Genomic DNA, 20,445 nt, shown 5'->3' with positions numbered 1-20,445 from the left:
TGTTGTAGTGCTTATGTATGCTTCTCGTTTCTAGTACATATTGATTTGAGGATAGTGACCTGGTTTACAATTTCTTACAATAACTCAAGAAACTTGGCAAGGTAGATGGCACATGGTAATCCTGGAACCGTGAGAATAAAATGAAAGCATTAAAGCAAACACCAAGTGGAAGAAGAACGGGATGAAAACAGGAAATAAGGAGAGATAGCAAGTGGAAATGTCCTGTCAACTGGTCCAGCACAGCATGGCCACTTTGGGACACTGGAAGCACAATGCTCCATGAGAAGCATAGGAATGTAACATTATGGAAATCACAATAAGGTAGAGCCATTGTGGAGACAAACCTAGAGTGAAACCAGGTGAGCAGAACACAAGCTAGAGCTAAGAAAGGTAAGTTCAGGGCAATGGAGGAGAAATCCAAACTCAGAGTTGAGAAGGATCCAGTAAATAGGGGCTGAAGCACACACCATAGGAGTCTATGGCCACTGGAGGGGCACCCATATGGAGGGAGGGCTTGTGAAGCCGTGACTGGAGACCATGGCTTCCAGGCAGTCCTTCGCAGGTGTGGTTGAGTCAGGGCAAGAACAAGATAACCAGTTCTACTCACCCTGGGATACACTGGCAGAGGAATGCACATAGGTGGCCAGTAACCCTAGGAAAGTCCTCTCCCCTCTTTCCTCCAACTTCTAGTGATGTGGATGGGCCTCTCTCCATTCGCTGGGCAAATATTATTATCTGTATTGGCACCTCTCCCCACCTGGTAGTTCCTAACTACCTACTCTGAAGATCCACTTTCTGAAGATCCACTACCCTGACAGCCTACAACACATTCCATTATCAGATTTCTTTATGGGTCACATGTTCTGGGGAATAAATAAACATAGATATTCAGACTTTTTTGTTGTGGTGGTGATGTAGCATACTGGTCAAAAGTTGTTGTGGTGATGTAGCATACTGTGTTTAGTGTTAAACACACCTGGGATTAAATCCAAATTCCATCATTCATGAGCTGTGTGACCTGAGAAAATCACTGGACCTTTCTGTTTCCATTTTTCATCTCTAAAAGGAGACACTACCAATTCTGTCATGGATAAAGTGAATAAAATGAGATATTATATGTAAATCACTGTCATAGTGTATTATCACACAGCAATTATTCAATAATATTAGCTTTTATTATTATTGTTAGATGCACTACTGACTATAATTTATGTCCCACAGTCTTCTAAGGAGTCTCAGGGTACCATAAATTATTAATCTCTAACCAAAATGTACCCTCATGGATCACATATCAAAGCCCCACTACCTGCACAGCTGGTGGCAAGTGTTCACACCTGACCCCACGCTGCTTCTCTTGACCAGGAGGATGTTCTTCCTCAGAATGCATGCCACATATCTGCTGCCTCCACTTGTATTTGCGGTTGTGCCCTTCTCTCTCTGTCTCTGCCTCTCGCTCTCTCTCCTCCCTTCTCTCGTTTCTTCCCTTTCTTCAATCTCACATTCTTTCCTTCCTCCCTTCTCTGTTATGTGACCCCATCATAGGGGGAGCAGAGCCCCACTATCTAACAAGACTTGTCCGGATACCTTTGACTGGCTGCTCCACCCACGGCGTGCCACATCTACCCCCGCACCACTTCGTCAACAGCTTTTGTCATCCAGCAGCTCTCCCAGGCCACCTCCGCGGCTCGACGTGACCAGCTCACGATCTCTGGTGTTCATGAGATTCAGTGATAAAGAATGTAACTACCTTGATACCAATCTGTTAGAGGAACAATTAAAAAAGAATAAGGAAAAATGAAGAAATCATAAGAATAATGTGGGATACCATCAAGTGGATTAACTTACCTGTGAATGGAATTCCATAACAGAGAGACACAAAAAACACATGAGAAATAGTAACTTCATTAAATAGAAGAATCATGATTTTATTAAGTACTCATATTTCAAAACAACATGCACAATGATCATAATTGCTATTATGTGGAAGAATGCTCATGTATAAGCATATAGTTAATAAAATAAAGATTATGAAATAATTTAATAGTATAGTAACACTATATAAATATATATGGTATTAGAATTCATATCAGATGTTTTATTTATTTTATTATGTTTACTGATAATTCTATAAAAGTTTTAAATTTAGACTGAATTATTCAAGTGAAATATAGACCCACCTTGGAGGAAATCACTAATTATGTTGAGGTTTCTTTCCAGAGCCTTTCTGGATGGTTCAAGAACTCCATGAAACTTTCTCCGCACTGAATTACTATTTACAGGTCATATAGTGCTTCCTTCATCTATATCTCTTATGCAGTATAAATCTTCCCAAACTGTCCATTGCTATTTTAAAATATCATATATATATATATATATATATACACACATATATACACACACACATACAAACACATCCCTATAAAAGCTCCGCTGGGTGGAGGTTTCATAGTACGTATTTTTCCCACTAGGCAAGCATTGAGCAACTCGCTCTGAGTAAGTGCACCCAGAGTGCTCACCTGGGAAGTTTCTCGCGGTCACAGTGAATTTTTGGTAAAAGCAGAATATATATACTGTGGACCTGGTTTTTGTGATGGCTGATTTAGAGAACAGTGTGTGGCTGCTCCTGCTCTGCAAACTGTCTCGGGAGCAGTTGTGATGGAGCACAGCTTTACAAGGGCGGCGCTGCGGGAAACCTCGTGTACGTAGTTTCTACAAAGGTGAAATGTTCCTTGATGACAAAACCTGTTCTGGACATACATCAACTTCACAAATGGATGAAGATGTCTACTGGCCGTGCAAGTGGAGTTCGTTCCACCAGTTCAGACTGATAATCAAGTTTTCTATTTAGAGGTTCTGAAAATATTGTGTAACGGTGTGCAACAAAAAGGCCTGATTTGTGGCAGACAGGGGTCTGTTTTTGCACCATTACAATGAACCTGCTCATGCAGTCATCTCAGTGTGCCAATTTTTGGCACCAAAAAAAAAAAACAACATCTCTTGCCCCCCGTACTTTACTCACCTGACTTCAGTCTGTGTGAGTTCTTTTTATCAGTGAATGAAGAGGGACATGAAAGGGCAGTGATTTGATGATGTAGAAGGGATGAAGGGAAAAATGAGGGAGGTGTTATCAGCCATTCCAACAGATGAATTTGAAAACTTTCCAAGAATGGAATAGCAGATTTAACACATATTAAGTGTAATGGAGAATACTTTGAAGGTGATAAGGTTGCTCTGTCAAAAAATACTAAATACATATATTTGGGGGGCGGGAATCCAGTGGGTTTTTTTTTTCGGTATCCCTCGTGTGTGTGAGAGCGAGAGAGAGAGAGAGAGAGAGAGAGAGAGAGAGAGAGAGAGAACAGAATTGAGTTTAATTAAGAGATCAGATAACAGAAATTGATACCTTAAGAATATTGAATCTTCCCAACTGTTAGCTCATCTATGTACTTATTTACAGCTTTTATTTCTTTCAAGGATTCCTGGTGGCATCGTAAATTAAGCATTGCGCTGCTAACAATACCGTTGGCAGTTCAAGCCTAAGAGATCACTACAGGAAAGAGATGAGGCAATCTGTTTCCACAAAGTCTCTGAAACCCTGTATTAAGTAGTTATAATTTAGAATCGACTTGGTAGCAGTTGGCTTGGCTTTTATGGATAATTTTTCTCAAATTTACTTTGTGGTTTTCAGGATAAAAAAATTGCACTTGAAAAGAACAAACATTGATGGCTGCCAACTATGGAAGGGAAAGGGAGGAAGGGGAAGTCACAGGCAAGAGGACAGACAAGTTTGAACTCGGAGGAAGAGAAAAATAAAACACAAGAAAGACGGTGGTTAAGAAAAAAGGCCTGATGCAAGGGGCTTAAGTGGAGAGCAAATGCCTTGAGAATGATTGGGGCAGGGAATGTATGGATGTGCTTTATACAATTGATGTATGTATATGTATGGATTGTGGTAAGAGTTGTATGAGTCCCTAATAAAATGTAAAAGAAGAAAAGAGAAAAAAATGATTAGGGCAAAGACTGTACAGATGTGCTTTATACAATTGATGTATGTATATATATGAACTGTGAAAAGAATTGTATGAGCCCCAATAAATTGTTAAAATTAAAAATAAAAAAAAATAAAAATAAAAAATAAAAAAAGAGGGGCAAAAATAAAGAGAATTATAACAGAAAAAAAAAAGAAAAAAGGCAATGAATTTAGGGCAAGAAATTGGGAGGTTTGGAAGTTAAAGAAAACATAGACAAATATTGCTAAACACATAATCCTGAAATAGTGGTGATCTATAAGTAAATGCTTTAGATAGACATATAGGCTAAACATCTATAGGGGAGAGAGTAGGTATATGCACAAGGAAGTTAATATATATAATTGTATTTAAATATATGGATATATTGTTTTGTGTATATGTAGTATAGGTGTGTACACACATATCCTTGTACATATACATATGTATATATATCCATGTGTATATTCCCATTATAAGTTACAAATATGTAAGTGCATACCAAAAATATCTGAATCTTTTTTTCAAGGCTCTGCATTTATTTATTTTTTTTACAAAATATCACCTTCAAAGTATTCTCTGTAACATTTAATATATTTTTCAAATCTGCTATTCCATTTTGGAAACAGTTTTCAAACTCATCTGTTTGGATGGCTAACAACACCTCCCTCATTTATTTCTTCCCCTTTCTATGTTGTCAAATCATTTTCCTTTTCTGCAATCCTTCTGAATCGCAGAAACAAATAGAAGTCACATGGACGAGGTCAGATGAGTAAGGTGCATGGGGCAAGAGAAGCATGCTGGTTTTTACCCAAAACTGGCACACTGAGATGCATTGTCGTGGTGGAAAAAAATAGTCCCCAAAGGACAAAAATCTGGGCTTTTTTTGTCCCAAAGTGTTACACAATTTTTTCAGAACCTCTAAATAGAAAGCTTGAGTAACAGTCTGACCTTGTGGAATGAATGCCAAATGCACTACAAGTCAACATTTTCATCCATTCAGGAAGTTAACAGACATCCAGAATGAGGTTTGTCATCAATGACATTTCACCTTTTTTAAAACAAGATATCCACTCATGCACTTGAATTTTTCCCATTGTACTGGCCTTGTAAGCTGTATTCAACATCGCAACAGTTTCTGAGGCATTTTTCCTGAGGGGGAAACAAAAATTCACTGCCGCACACTGTTTTCTTAAATCAGCCATCACAAAAAATGAAAGCAAAACTGTTTTCATGGAAAAAAAAATTCTCTACGACCAGAGAGCACCTTCCCAGGCAATGCCACAGGATGCACTGACTCAGAGGGAGTTGCTGATGCTGGCCTAGCAGGAAGGTGTGTGCTGCACAAGCTCTGCTCTGCCCAGGGCAATTCTGACATTTGGGGAGGGGGGCAAACCCCTCATGTATATTTATTTTTAAATATTTGACAGAAGAAAGTTGTATTGTGCATTTATCATTGTTGTAAGTATATCCATGAATGTGGTAAAACATATAGGAGGCAATGTTATGAATACTTTTCAGACATAACCAAACCTCTTGAAGCAATTAGTCACTGGTCCAGGAGGCTCAGAACCATAGTATCAGTGAAACCAAGATCAATTGGCTTAACATAATCTCTCCTCCATCCAGAGGAAAGAAGAGTGATAAAAATTGAAAGGCAGAGAAATAATTATTACTTAGGCTTAATGGATCATGCAAACAACAGTCTCCACAAACTCGAGACCAGAATAATTACTACCAGTTGTTCTGAAAGGGGTCGCATTAGAACAGTGGCTTGCAACCTTCCTCATGCTGTTCCATACAGTTACTCACCTGTGGTGATCCCAACCATAAAATTATTTGCATTGCTACTCCATAACTATAGTTTTGCTACTGTTATTAATTGTCATGTAAATATCTGATATGCCGGAAGTATTTTCATTGTTACAAATTGAACATAATTAAAGCATAGTGATTCATCACAAAACAATATGCAATTATATATTGTGAAGTATTTATTTCTAATTACAAATAAGTGAAATTTTGTCTTGAAGCACAGTGCAGCATGGGTAACAGTCTTAATATAACAACAGTAAACTACATTGTGACATTTTGCAACAGCATGGGTAAAAAGCCAACTTCAGTGGGAAGGTTGAGATAGCTTCTTTCTCACCAGATTAGAAATTCTCTGGGCAGTCTTTACATGAGCACAAAAATGATCATCTTCCACAAGTCTACTTCTGTATTTAGACTTGATAACCAACAAGCTGGAAAACACTGTTTCACAAAGATATGCTGTTGGAAATGGAAGAAGAAGGCAAAACACAGTCTCACACAGAACAGGATAAAACTGGAAACTCGATCCAGAATTTTGTAACTGGAACTGTAGAGAAATCAGTACTCACTGCATTGCTGTTAATATGTTCAATGAACTCCTCTTGTGCCGTCTCAGGAACATCTTCAACTCTGACTATGAAGGGGCTTCTGGCAAGTGCAAATGGGGTGTCAGGGAGATTTGGAAATTACGATGAAATTTCGTTTGCAAGCATGTGCAAATGTTCTTTCACAGAAATTATCATCATAATCCTTTTGTCTAGTTCAATGTCATGTTCTTCAAGAAAGCAGATAAGGTAGGCAACAGTGAGGTAACAAATGATGAACTTACATATCCTCTGAATGAAGAGGAAGTCAAAATAACATAAAGAGAGAACAAACTCTTTAAACAAAGCCCACTATTATTGGGTGGACAATGACCCATAGTGACCCTATGGATCAGATATGAACTATGTATTTCCAAAGCTCTAAATATTTATGGGAGCAGACAGTCTCATTTTTCTCATATCCCATTAAGCCAAATTGATGTCACAGAAAGTTAATAAATTTTTAACCAAAGTAAAAAATATGACCCATCAAAATCCTCCCTATGAGAGAAAAAACTTTGACATAAAAATTAAAATAAGCTAAAAATCAAAGGATGAAAATATATTTAGTTAGGAAATGACAACCAAGAAAAGCAAGGTTAAGGAGCAATATTAATTTCAGATAAAATAGATTTTAGGCCAAAACAGTTTAATGTATAAGAAAGGGAGTGATTAAAGGGTCAGTCTAAGGGAGGACACAATTATAATAAATATTTCTGCACACAATGAAAGAGCCCCAAATACAAATTCAAAACATCAATTGAAAGGAGAAATACATAACTCCACAATGATAGGAGCAGACAAAAGCACAGCACCAACATTGAAGACAGAACTAGAAAGAAATACAACAAAGATACACAAGAGCAAGGTGACACAATCGAACAACTTGACCTCGTAAACATACACAAATCACTCCACCCTAATGCACCTTCAAAGAAAGCTAGTAAACATTCTTTTCCAGAATAGATGAATTATTCTCCAAAACAGGACATATATTAAGCCACAAAACAAATCTCAATAAATTTTACAAAATCAAAATCTAACAAAGTATTTTCTTAAGTCACAATGCTGTAGAATTAGAAATCAATACTATAGAAATCAATAACTCAGTATCAGGGGGGAAAGTAAAGGCAATTAGCAAATATATGGGAAGTAAATAACACCTTGACTTAAAATTACTGAATAACAGAAGAAATAAATAATGGAACTAAAAAATTGCTTGATTCAAATGAGAAGGAAAGTACAATATACCAAAACCTTTGGTACACAGCAAAAACAGAACTTAGTGGTTGGTTTATAACAAATGTCAGCACCAAAAAGGAAAAAAGAGATACTCAACCCCTTGAAACAGTAACTCCAACAGAGCAAGGGGAAATGTCTACAGTCATACAAAGAAAGGAAATAATAAAGATCAGAGCAGAACAACAATAGAAATAATATAAATGACTAGAAGGTGGTTTCTACGAAAAGGTAAATAAATTGACAAACCACTGGCATATTTTACAAAGGAAAAGAAGAAAATGCAAGTAACATGAATAAGAAATTAAATGGGCCCTGTCAGAACAGAACCAACTGGAGGAAGAAAAGATACTAACAATACTATAAAGAATTATACTCGAACAAATGGACCCATTTCTAAAAACATACTACCTATCTAAACTAACATAGATTGAGGTAAAAAAATTGAATAGAGCCATAATAAAAGGAGAATCTGAAGAAGTCATAGGAAAAAGAAATACTAACAACAAAAGAAAATTCACATACACTGTCATTGAGGCAATGCCAACCTACAGGGTCACTAAGACGATCCTTGTAGAGATTCAGAGTGTATGTGTATATCTATGGGTAGATAGAACCAAACCAAATAAACGCACTGCCATGGAGTCCATTTTGACTCATAGTCACCTTATAGGACAGAATAGAAGTGCTCCCAAGAGTTTCAGAGAAGAAATCTTCAATAACCGACAACTTCATCTTTCCCCTGCTTCTCTGAGAAGGCTAGCCCCACCTCAAAGAACTCTCCTGACATGTTCAAAGTACGAAAGATGGCTACAGAACTGTTCGATATTTCAATTTGAGATGAATTTTTTTCTTCAGTTCGTTCAACTAGATAATTCCAATTCCATGTGTATTTATAGCTCTAATTCCATCTACTTTGTATATATCATTATAATACTTTACTTTGTCTTTTCAAACTTCCCTTTGAAAATTTCTTCTTTCGTTTTTTTGTTCGGTTTTTCCCCCCATAATTTCTTCCTTTTACTTTAGCTCCTGCACATTCAGCAGCACATTTCAAAGACTCTGGGGCTTGTACAATTCTTATCACAACCCCACACATACACCACAAATGTGTCAGGCACATTGTACATTTGCTGCCGTCATTATTCTCAAAACATTTGCTTTTTACTTGAGCCCTTGGTATCAGCTCATTTCCCCCCCTCCCTCATGAACCCTTCATAATTCATAAATTATTATTATTTTGTCAGCTTTTACAATGTCCAATATCTCCCTTCACCCATTTTTCTGTTGTCCATCTCCCAGGGAGGAGGTTATATGTACATCCTTGTAATTGATTCCCCCTTTCTACCCTGCCTTCCCTCCACCCTCCAGGTATCACCACTCTCACCACTGGTCCTGAAGGGAACATCTGTCCTGGATTACCTGTGTTTCCAGTTCCTATCTGTACCAGTGCCCACCCTCTTGTCTGGCCAGATTTGTAAAGTAGAATTGGAATCATGTTAGTGCGGGGAGGAAGCATTTAAGAGCTAGAGCAAAGTTGTATGTTTCATCATTGCTACCCTGAACCCTGACTGGCTTGTCTCCTCCCCATGATGCTTCCGTAAGGGGTGTCCAGTTGCCTACAGATGGGCTTTGGGTGCCCACTCTGCACTCCCCCTTATTCACAAATGATTTTTTGTTCTTTGATGCCTGATACCTGGTCCCTTCTACACCTCGTGGTCACACAGGCTGGCATGCTTCTTCCATGTGGGCTTTGTTGCTTCTGAGCTAGATGGCTGCTTGTTTATCTTCAAGCCTTTAAGACCCCAGATGCTATATATTTTGATAGCCAGGCACTAACAGCTTTCTTCACCACATTTACTTATGTACCCATTTGTCTTCAGCGATCGTGTCGGGAAGGTGTGCATCATGGAATGCCAATTTAATAGAACAAAGTGTTCTTGCATTAAGTAATTATTTGAGTGGAGGTCCAATGTCCATCTGCTGCCTTAATACTACACCTATAAATATATGCACATAGGTCTATTTTCCCACCATCCTATATAAATATATTTACATATGTACATGCCTATATTTAGACCTCTATAAATACCCTTTGTCTCCTAGTTCTTTCCTCTATTTCCTTTTACTTTCCTCTTGTCCCACTATCATGCTCAGCCTTCATTTTGATTTCAGTAATTTCTCTTGGTTACACTGCCCTTGCTGAATCCCTACCAGGCCTCTCACTCCTTCCTTGCCACCAATTCTGGATCACTTGTTTTTCTCTTGTCCCTGAGTTGGTCAACACCACCTCCTTTCCCCTGCCTTTTCCTTCTCTCATGTCCCCCCAGAACCATTGGGACTGTGGTTTTCTTCTCCAGACTGTTCATACAGCCTATCTGATCTAGATAGAATTCCCAATTTTCTGGTCTGGCAGAAGGTGCTCCAGACGGGTGAGCCTTAACTAGTTAACATATTCCTCCACCCTGATATCCATCCGGATCTTGACTTTGTTTACTGTCTTCCTAGTGGCTTTTTGGTTTCCTCGTGTCTGATGTCTTTGATGTCATCCCAAAACTCAAGTAGTCTTCAGTGTTCACTGTTCCAAATCGGCCACTGAATTAAGATAGGTTATACTCAAAACTCTAATTTAGCTCTTTTTGGACTTGTCATTTTTTTTAAATCTTCCAACTTAAATTTGGTGGTCCGTTCCACAGTAGGATCTGTTCACATAATATTGAACTTTTCCTCTTCTCTTACTGCAGATTTCGATCATTTGATTACTGTCCATTCCACTTGGTAAGGTCCATGTGTATAATCACTGTTTATGTTGTTGAAAACAGGTATTTGCAATGAAAAAAGCATTGCTCTTTCAAAATGCTATTGTTTCTATCACCAAAGCCACACTTCCCACGACGGATCCTTCCTGTGTGCAACATTCTCATTTCAATCATAATTATTAATGCATCTTGATTGAATATTTACTCAATTTCAACCTGCTCAATCACTGCTATCAAGTTGACTCTGACTGAGAGCAACCCTATGGAACAGAGTAGAACCACCTCCAGTGTTTCCAACACTGTTTATAGAGTAGAAAACCTCATTGTTTCCCTTGGAGTAACTGGTGTATTACAACTGCTGACCTAAAAGACAGCAGCCCAATGTGTAACCCACGACACCATTAGAGTGCCTATTTCAAATTGCAGAAGTAGTTAAAGGTTTTCAGCTTGTTCAGCTTTGACATTATTGGTTGGTGTATAAATCTGAATCATAGTCATATTAACCAGACTTCCTTGTGGGTAAATGCCTATTATCACTGACACTGTTGTATTTCCAGGTATTTCTTGATGTGCTCTTTTTGACAAATTCAATGCCATTCCTCTTCAATTCGTCATTCCTAGGAAATGTAGACCATATGGCAGTCTGATTTTAAATGGCCAATACCAGTCCCTTTTGCTTTAATAATGCTTATGATGTTAATCTTTATATGTTCCATTTAGCTTTTGATGACTTATCATTTTCCTGGAATCATTCTTCATGCATTCCAGGTTCTGATTATTAATGGCTACCTGCAGCTGTTTCTTCTCAATGTGCGTCCTGCCACATCAGCATATGAAGTTCCTGAGCGCTGTACTCCCTCCACAACTTCACTTTGAGGAAGCAATTCTTCCCCAATTGTACTCTGAGCACCACTAGGGGCTCATCTTCTGGCACTGTAACAGTGAATGCCCCACTGCTATTCATGAGACTTTCAAAGGCTACTTCTTTCAGATGTAAAATGCCTCTTCCTTCTTCTTAGTCTGTCTTGGTATGAAAGTTCTGCTGAAACCCATCCACCAAAAGTCATCCTACTGCTAATTTGAAGTGCTGGTAACATAGCTTCCAGTATCACAGCAACACGAAGCAGCCACAGTAAAACAAAGTGCCAATAGTGGTGGATAGATTGGTTAGCCTCATTTAAATTTTGGCTTGGTTCCAAGCCAAATCTGTCCAATGTTTGGCTTTCATCAAAGAAGGGAATGAGACACAATGCTGATATTGCCATAGTTTTCACCACCACCCTTTCCCTCCCCCGGCAGTAAATTCTCTACTTAACATTGGTAAGCAGGCCACTTAATAGCCTCACCATGTTTATTTGGGAGTTTCAATTTTCCTCACTTTTAGTAAAATCTTATAGATTTTTAAAAAGGAAAACACAATACTGAGAATACTTTGGGCCTCGCTCCAAATCAGATTAGCATCCCTAAATGAATACTTGTATTCATTTCACAGCAGAGTCTTAACGGAATGAACCTTGTTCTCAGCCAGAGTGTCAACATCACTCAGGTTGCTGGTATGTGGAGTTTACTATGAAATTACCATGGACCCTTGAGTGAGTGATTAGTATGAATTGCTATTTTTAGGCAACCACAGTATTTTGATGTTGACTAACCCATATAAAATCATTCCAAAGAACATTTCTTAACCTTCTGATATTGAAATATAGGAGACAGTGTCTTAGAAAAATACCTAATTTCCCAAATTATTTAATTTATTTGTTTATGTTTATTCAAATTGACAACATGATATGCGTGTGAACTTTAAGAACAAAATGCAATGTGTGGGGACAGAGGTAGCTTGCCTTATCATAAGAAAGTAGTTCTGTTCAAAGTCATTTGTCCCATTCAAACTGCAACTTTGTGTCCCTGTAGTAATATGGACAACACATAATAAGAGGGAAGAAAATAGAACAGCATGTAGGACAGACGATACTTTGCTAGCCCTATGTGAGGAAAATAAAGGGCTCAGCTGCTAACCAAAAGTTGGTGTTTCCCACCCATCCAGTGACTCTGTGGGATAAAGACCTCGCATTCTGCTTCTTTAAGCCTATGGAGTAGTTAGACTATGTAGTAAGGAGTCACTGTGAGTTGGCATTGACTCAGTGGTACCCAACAACAACAGAGAGAGAAAATACAATTAAAGCGAAAACGTCTGTCCTGGGGAAAACTGCAGTGTCGGAGGAGAAAACATTAGAACATGAAGTGCACTCAGCACAACGTGCTCACGTGGGGATTCATTAGATGAAGTGTCTCTAGGGGACCACTTTACCTTCACCTCACTCTCCACACACAAGCATAGATATTCAGTGTGTCGAGGTAATTTTTGTTAACAGATTTTGCTTCCTCTGTAGCCGAGAGAAACAGTATGGTCTAGAACAGTGATCTTGATGTTTAAGGTTGGACAGTTGTAGAATGGTTTTTCCACTTTGCAGACACTTGGGCAATTTACTTAGCTTCTCTGGATGATATGCCCTGTTAGTCTAAAGTTTGGTGGTCCAAATGTACTCAGAGGCATATATCAGGACAAAGGCCTAGTGGTCTTATTTCCAAAAGATTCTAACTTGGAGAATTCTATTGGGCGCAGTTCTCTGCAACATGGCGTCCCTGAGTTGAAATCAACTTTATGGCAATCTCATCCTCCTTTTTCTCCCTAAACCAGCTAATCCAGACGTCATACCGTTCCTTATTTTGATCATATCAAGCAGCGTTGTACAACTGTTAGCACAATCAATTTCAAAGCATTTTCTTTCGTCTTGAACTCCTTGATATCAGCTCCTCCTCATCACCACTCCACAACCTCCCCTGCTGTATTGTACCCACCCCCACGAACTTTATTCTATTATTGTCTCTATAGAGTCACCTATCCTCAGTTTAAAACCCAAAATACATAGAAAAGCACATAATAGGAAGTCAAAGAGGCTACCAACAATGAAAAATAAAACAGAGATAAATCCCTATATGAAAAAAAAACAGAAAATATTTAAAACCTGATCAAGTAAAGTGTATCAAAAGGGAGAACAAGTGACAAGCTTTTAACTCTTCAAGTCATTTTTATAATTTTATTTTTTAATCAATTTATTAGGGGCTCATACTACTCTTCTTACAATCCGTACATACATCATTTGTGTCCAGCACATTCATACATATGTTGCCATCATCATTCTCAAAACACCTGCTTTCTACTTGAGCCCTTGGTATCAGCTCCTCATTTTCCCCTCCCTCCCTGCTCCCCCTTCCCCTGAATCATTGATAATTTATAAATAATTATTATTTTATCAAATCTTACACCATCCGACGTCTTCCTCACCCAGTTCTCTGCTGTCTGTCCTCCAGGGAGGAGGTTACATGTAGACCTAGTCATCTGTTTCCCCTTTCTCCCTCACCCTCCCTCCACCTTCCCGATATCGCCACTCTCACAACTGTTCCTGAGGGGCTCATCTGTCCTGGATTCCCCGTATTTCCAGTTCCTATCCGTGCCAGTGTACATCTTCCGGTCTAGCCAGTTATGTAAGGTCGAATTGGGATCATGATAGTGGGCGGGGGGGGGGGAGGCAGGAAGCATTCAAGAACTAGAGGAAAATTGTATGTTTAATCGTTGCTACACTACACTCTGACTGGTTCGTCACCTCCCACAGCCCTTCTGCAAAGGGATGTCCAGATCGTCCCTGGGTCTCCACTCTGCACTCCCCCTCAATGCTATGTTTGTTTGTTTTTTTGTCTTTGATACCTAATACTTGATCCCTTCAATGCCTTGTCATCTCACAGACTGGTGTGCATTTTCCATGTGGGCTTTGTTGTTTTTCAGTTATATCATTTTTATAAATTTAATCTACTATATTCCTCTCTCCAATACTCTGTCTGGTAACCGGGTTCTTTTCCTCCCTAGATTATGGTTAGAAGGAAATCACTGGAATCTTATTCCCTGGGAAGATTCAGAAAATTTATTTTGAGTTTCCACTGTCATTCATAGCCTTCTGCACACGTGAATCTCACAGTTTGAGTTCTAATACTGTTCCCTCCTCTGGATTTGGACAATATAATTTACAATCCTTGGATCACTGCTGTTGGTGTGCTTTTTCCTTGGAGGCTTAGTTGACATATCACTTAGATTTCTGCTTGATTGAAAATAAACCTTAAGACCCCAAACACTATTCCTTCTGATAATCAGGCATCATCTGATTTCTTCACCACACTTTTCTGTAACATCCATATCTTCTGTGTTTCCTTAGAGGGGCAGTATAAAGCAGGGTCATGTCATAAAAACTAATTGTTCTTAGATTTGAGCTAGGATTAAAAGTAAGCCCAAGATCTATTCCAGTGTTTATGTTTTTCAATCTGCCTTTGGTTCACCTTAGACATATCCTTGTTAAATTATGGTAGAGAATCTTATCTATTATCTCCCTAGAGCATAAAGAATTCTGTTTACAGTGTCATTGATTAGCCCATGGTACTAATGTTAAAACACTATTGCGAGAGAGATTTAAGAAGTGTAGGCTTACTCAATTTCATAACACATGTACAAAATAAATTCTTATGTGACCAGATGCTATTGCACAAAAAATAGGAATTGGTGGTTAGGCAAATCTTAACAATAATATTCACTGACAATGTCAGACACAAGTCTTTCAGAACAATACATACCTCAATACAGCAGGTAGGGCATTGAATTAGTAAGTAAGTGTTAATCAGCCTACTCAGAGTTCAATACTTGGTACAGACATCTTGTGCTTCTTCATACACTATGTAGTTTCAATTAAAAGTTAACAGATTACAGCTGTGTTTAATGTAGAGACTAGTTCACCCAATGGGGTTTCCACATCACATCCCTCTAGTCTGGCTTTTGAAGTGTGTTGTGCACTTGTAGATCTAGAGTTCATTGTCCTAGTGTTCTATGGTGCATGGAATGGGTCCCCATGGTGGTATACGGAGACTCCGACCAATATGGTTTATTAGAAGCATGGTACTAGGCATATCCCTCCTTAGGGTCTTTCAAAGTATTGTTAGTCACACACCCCACCCCCAAAAGTTGGTCCTCTGCTTTTCCTACCAACAGACATGCACATGTCTTCTCCAAGACATGTATGCCCCCTTCCCCTCTCATGAAATTACTTTCCCGTCAGTGTCCCTCATCAGTCTGGTAGAAATGTTTGCCAGTCCAGGGAGAACTCGTCATGCCTTGGCATGGCATCCACTAAGCGCTCATTCTCCATGCCCTCTTTCTCGAATAGCTGACCTCAGCTGACCTGAAGACCCCTCCTCCAAAGTGTGCTTGAGGAAGCACACAGAGAGAGGATGGCGCAAGGTTCCTGGGCATCAATCAGCTAGCTCTACTGAGCTGCTTGGCTGACCTGGCCAGCAGAGTGGTGGCCTGAAAGCCTGAGTCTGCTCCCATCCTGGTGCTCATTCCTACAGCAGTGGATTCATACAGCATTTGTCCTTTTGTAATTGACTAACTTCACTCAACATAATGGTATCCAGATCACTCCATGTCGTGAGATGTTTCAGCATTTCATCACTGTTTTTCAGGAATGTGTAGCATTCCAAAGTTTCTTTGTGGTTTTTTTTTAATCTAAACTCATCTTTAAAAATTGTTGCCAGGTTATATGTAAGAATGCCTTGACCTGATGTAGGCAAACTGTAGGTACCTTATAATGTTAATTTGCCATGTTTATTTTCTTATGTAACTTTTTATTTTTTATATCACAAAATACTTTGCACCCTGCAGTTATAGTTGCTAATTCTGATGTGAAATTAAGGACATGAATGCCATTAAGCATCTTTAAGAGTTAAAAGACAATTTTAACCCAAGGAGGAGGCATTAATTAGATTGCTTTTGCAGCTATGAATGCATGACATTCTGTCAGGCTGGTCAATTATTTCAAAAGAAGATCTTCGTTTGCAGAAGGACAGAACCTTACCAGAAAACAAATCCCCTTTCATGTTGTTCTTAGCCAAGAGCAGATGTCTGGCAATATGAAAACATAGTGGTTATTTTCACAAATGAGATCTTTTTTTTTCTGCCGGCAGCATTGCAAAGCTAACTCTCCTATCTGTGGCTTGATGATTACTATCTCTGCAGTGTTTATAGCAGTATGCCTTCAGTTACATTAAAAGGCACTGTGATCTCCTTAAGCCCACACAGGCACTTCTTCAATATTCAGTAATAAAGACTCAGAATTCATCTCTCTTAAGCAACCAGGAGGATCCTAAACTATACTTTTTGGGGAAAGCCAATTGATCTCTGGTAATCTTCATATTGTTGATTTATTTCCTTTACCACCTCCCTCCTACCCATCTGAGCCCCATGGATTAATTCCACTAGTGTGAAAATATAGTGAGCATGTCAGACCCTTTTTCCTAATTTAAAACAGGTTCCTTATTTAAAACAGGTTCCAGGTTAGTTTTACCCACCAGCTCTTTATGATAACTAAGGGTAATTCCATCCAGTGTTGGTTTTATAGTAATTTCAAGTTCTTTATTTATTTGCAGCATTCATTATTTTGCAAATCAAGTTAACTGCTGCCTAAGCTGGAGAAAACCACTTAGGGTGTAGCCCAAGCAAATCTAGCAGTCTTCTCTTCAGATATTGACTGTCACTTCTCGTAGACATAGTGAAAATTTCTTCTTTTTGTTATTGTTATTTTCCTGTCCCCAGTGGGATCAGTTTTTGGCACAATTCACTTTGATTAAAGAACAAAAAATAGCTATGGGAAATATAAATGACCTCGTGTTATATTGACTTAAGAGAAAGATTTAAATAATTTGAGACAAAAAAATTAAGAACCTGATATAAGACACAATTTTAAAGAATTTATATAGTTAGACTGTGGTGCTGGCAAAAAATATCATAGATATAGTGAAATGACAAAAGAATGAAAAATAAGTCTTATAAGAAATACAACCTTCCTTAAAGTAGCAAGGATGGTGACACATGAACTTATTTATTTTAGACATGTCATCAGGAAAGACCAATCATTAGAACAGGACATCATATTTAGTGGACTAGAGAATCTCAGGGTTAGTGAACTCAAATCGCCTCGGTGAAATGGATCAACAGAATGGCCACAATAAGAAATGAAAAATATCAATAATCATAAAGATGGCACACGACCTACCAATATTTATTCTGCTTTACATAAGGTTGTTATGAGTTATAACCAACTCACTGGGAAGTAACAAAACAACCCATGCTGTATTTCAATTCATAGCCACTCAATTGAACAATATTGACCTTAAAGGGCCCTAGCCATTGCATTTCCTGCCCCAGTTTCCTTCTCATCAACTTCCTACCATTAGGTGTGACCTTATAAGCCTTTTTCCCCAAGCACATTTCTGAAATTCCTCTTCAAAAGCAGGGAGGAAAAAACTTGGAAAAATGAAAATAGATTGGAGGTAAATTTTTTCTTTAAAAGGTCCTCCCTAACGATGCACACAAGTTTTGCATTGCCTTGTTAAACAAGTTTTTAAACTGTCTTGAAACCCCAGCATTCCTTCATTAAACAAATAATGAAAATTTAGCATATGCTAGGTCCTATGGATGATAATAGTAAACCTTGTTAGATTAAATTAGCTCAGAATAATAATTCTCCTTTTTTAAAATGCAAATATTGGACCCAAGGCAGTAATAAGCAACATTCCAGCCATATAAACATTAGTGTCAATTAGAAAACTTGATGCTAAATCCTGGTCGTATTCATGGTACTGAAGTTAATTGAGATTATCTAAAGGGAAGATATAATTAAAAATTCAGGACAGACTCCAAGATGGTGTCCGGGTAGAATCACCCATGCAGTACTCCTGCTGTTAGACTGGAAAATTATGAGGTTTGGAGGTCAAAGGTGGGAGCCAGGGTGCCAGAAATAGGGTTCAAGTGTATTAGAGTCTGATTCAGAGATCCCTTGTGTTTTTTGCCCACAGATCAATTCAAGGGCTAGCTCAAAATGTTGTCTGTTCATAAGCTATGCTAATCCCTCACCAGGACCAGCGGGATGGCATTTGACAGCTTTTCCTGCACCCCAAATCCAAGACCCACAGCATGCGTAGTTTCAACAGACTACTATCTAAAGGTGGTCATAACCTTGGGCTCGCAGAGAGCCTCTGCAACCCTACCCATTCCTGCATTCTCGGACATTGAATCTCTTCTCCCCAGCCAGGACCAGAGTGACTACAAGGATCATCCTCTTCCCCCCTCTGCTCAGCTCCCTGCCTACCAGAGTGGGCAAAACAGATCATTAGACACCAATTAACTGAATTGGAGAGTCCCAAGGACATTTACCTGTGGGAGAGCACAGTCTACGAAGTTGTGCAGGAAGGAACTGGGGTGATGTAGGAGGGTAGCTGGAACAATTCAGACCCAGTGGGCCCCAATCTCACTCTGATAATCTGATCCTCCTTCCTGTGGTACAGTGAGGCACAGCCCGAATACCAGGGCACCTTGTCAACCCATTTTTTTTAACTTGAAAAATGCTTTCAATCTGAGGCTGTATTCCTTTGTGAACTTTGAATGTAAGCCACCAGGTCCATTAACAGAGCGTTAACATAACAAAACAGGTAAAACCAGCATGGGCTGAAAGCTGGAGACCACACAAAAACTGAGAACAAGAGACAAAACAGGCTAGGCTAGTGGAGCCATTTATTTCTCCCCCCTTCAGTTGAATCACACTTGTGTTCAAACGACCAGGTTGGCACAATAAACCTTAAGGCTCACAATTCATCCCTTGCCATCTTCACACCTAGTATACAATTCTTTAGCCATATATATATATAACTTTCAAACAATAAAATCATATCTGTACCTAACAGGATAAAACTAAAATACATACAATTCAAAAATGTACCACCCTCATTTAAACATAACATTTTATAAATGAACAAAACAAAAATATCCTATGCCTAACAATTAAAGTTAAGTACACCTACACCTTAATTCTATAATCCTATGAATATATTCCTCAATCTATGAAAGTTTGTAAGTCAAACACCTCATGCCCATAATCCCCCAATTTTGGGCATCCAATTTATATCCTACCCACTTACACCAACTCACTGCTCTGAGGAGACAATTACATTCTTTGACGTGAAGAATCTTCATTCCAGTTAGAACATAGTGAGTCTGCCTCCATAAGCAAAGTCATATCAGGACAGGCCATCCATAAAGTCTGCAGCAGTATGCACCAGTTCACAGGCTCAAATAACTTTTCTTCATCTTGTCAGGATCTGGTCAACTCAAGATGGGCTAGCTCACTTAGCCTCCCAAGTGCCCATTGGTCACCTTGCCTTTAGACCATGGGCTCTCACCAATATTCAGCTAGCCTAATCCCCTCATGCTAGGTCATGGACTTTAGCCTAGTCCACTCACTCTCGTCTTCTCCTCTTTTTCCTAGAAACCAAATCCACAGGTGTCAGTGGCCAGACTCAACCAATCTTTTTATTGCTGCACTTCTCCCACTTGCACTCAACAATTGGATCCGGGTGGTTACCTAGCAAGCATTTCAACTGGCCCACAGTCTCCCTTTAACGTTCAGTGCTAGAGAGTAGTTTGCTTCATGGTTTCTGATTTTTTTTCCAGCTTCTGACAAAGACCAGTGGAGTTCAAACTTCAAATTCAAGGAGTTCCTTTTTTCTTCAATCTGTTAACCACCCTTAGCCATGTCTCTTCACCTTCTAATGTCCTGAGTACTCCACCGCACTGGGTGGGGCTAATCTCTTTGGAGACTTCTTTCCAGGTGTGCCTTAAACCCATCTGAAGATCAAATTAATGGCTTGAGGAAAGTGGGCTTACAAGCTCTCTATTTTCACACTCCCCAAATAAACATTTCTATCAATTATTATGTCAATAATAAGCAGAAGAAATCAGTATAAACAAAGTAGAATCAGATACTAAGCTCACATCTTAAAACAGTCAAGTTCAATCCTTATTTATCTTGTCTAAATCCTTATCTGAACTATTCTATTTATATAAAAATATGGGATTAGGTCTATGAGAGCATTAAACCAGCGCCA

Source organism: Tenrec ecaudatus, chromosome 1, assembly GCF_050624435.1.
Source record: "Tenrec ecaudatus isolate mTenEca1 chromosome 1, mTenEca1.hap1, whole genome shotgun sequence".
In the NCBI taxonomy this organism is placed as follows: domain Eukaryota; kingdom Metazoa; phylum Chordata; class Mammalia; order Afrosoricida; family Tenrecidae; genus Tenrec; species Tenrec ecaudatus.
This window is presented reverse-complemented; position numbering follows the sequence as displayed.